The 1,379-nt window shown below is 46.6% G+C and overlaps 1 non-coding gene across 1 annotated transcript; it reads right to left on the bottom strand.

Annotated features, from left to right (window-relative positions):
* Positions 1-598: 598 nt before the first annotated feature.
* On the bottom strand, positions 599-762 carry LOC114514841. The gene has a single exon (XR_003686126.1). It is a non-coding gene; the product is annotated as a U1 spliceosomal RNA (small nuclear RNA).
* Positions 763-1,379: the final 617 nt, after the last annotated feature.

The following is a 1,379-nucleotide window of genomic DNA, read 5'->3' as shown; positions in this document are numbered from 1 at the left end:
CTTGAGTCACAATGGCCAAAGTGTATTGACTCTTGAAACTGAAGACGTCCAGGGAAGGCTGACTGCTGGTGTGGCTGAGGTACTACCTCATGTGATAGCATAAGGCTCACTTTCTCTCCGTCTCTTAACACTGCTTTCCAGGTTGGATTCTCCCTCAGGCTGGCTCTCTCCTCATGGAAGAACATTGGCTGCCAGAGGCTCTAGGCTCAGAGCCTCATGGTTTCTACTTCAGTGGGAAGAGAGAATGGTTTTTTGGCTGTTTTTCAGCACAAGTCATAAGATGATCTATAGTTGAGCCTGACTTCTTGGCTGCATTGCATAGTCAGCCCTGACTCAAAGAGGATGAAACACTCTGATTGGCCAGATCTAGGTCATGTGCCTAACTGTCATCAGAGGTGGTGTCAGCATCTGGATAGAGACTTGGGGACAGGTGCTTCCCTGAAGAGAAACCAGAATGTTGTTAACAATAGAAAGAGAATAGATGGCCTAGCTGCAAATGTAAATGACCAAAACATAGATGATTATAGGTCCTATGGCCCTATGAGCCTAGGTGCTCGACTATGCATACATACATACATACTCTTCTTTTACAAAAATCCAGGGGAGAGTGCCAGCACAGTCCTCCACTACCACAAATGATGCGGTTGAGTTTCCGGCACTTGGGGAGATCGCAAAGGCCAGCACACTCGGAGTGCAGTGGGTGAGGCTCGCCCTGGAAAAGCCACCTTCGTGATCATGATAGCTCCCCTGCCAGGTAAGGAGCGACTACACAGATCCTTAACTAAACCCCAGGCACATGTAATGAAAATTAGACATGACCTTAGAAATTAGGACAACTCCTAAAACCCAGGCCAGACAACTACTGCCATCACATGGGCAGTATGTTGTGGCAAAGCATAGATTCAATCGGTTAATACAAAGCACCTCTCACTCAACAATTAAGTTATGCCAGAGTCAATCAATACCTATAAGTCCAGAGCCACATAAGTGTCGATCATCTCTCTTCTTCCACACTCATTTTGTCATGACCTTGGACATTCCAGGATTCAAAACAAAGGAGCCACAGCCAAGAGGAAAGGAGCCAGAAGCAAGCAGTTCAGAAGCTTTCAGTTTATCCTAAAGAGCTAACAGAGGAGAGAGGCTCTCCTCAGATGGTGTCCATATGGCTTATATATTGTGTACATAGAATTTATGGCAAACCCACAGCCAGAGACGAGGGCAATGCAATAGGAACCAGCCAATCACCTTTCTTAGAGCTGGAATCTACGGAGAACATGATCTCAGCCAGGCAGTGGAGAAGGAGAGGGGTCACTGCTGGAGGGAGCCAGCAGACTGGAAAGACGGAATTTGGTTTTAGTTGGATGAAACCATTAGCAAAG

The sequence above is a fragment of the Phyllostomus discolor genome, chromosome 3 (genome assembly GCF_004126475.2).
Source record: "Phyllostomus discolor isolate MPI-MPIP mPhyDis1 chromosome 3, mPhyDis1.pri.v3, whole genome shotgun sequence".
Lineage (NCBI taxonomy): Eukaryota > Metazoa > Chordata > Mammalia > Chiroptera > Phyllostomidae > Phyllostomus > Phyllostomus discolor.
The sequence above is the reverse complement of the archived record's forward strand: the minus strand, read 5'-3'. Positions and strand labels throughout refer to the sequence as shown.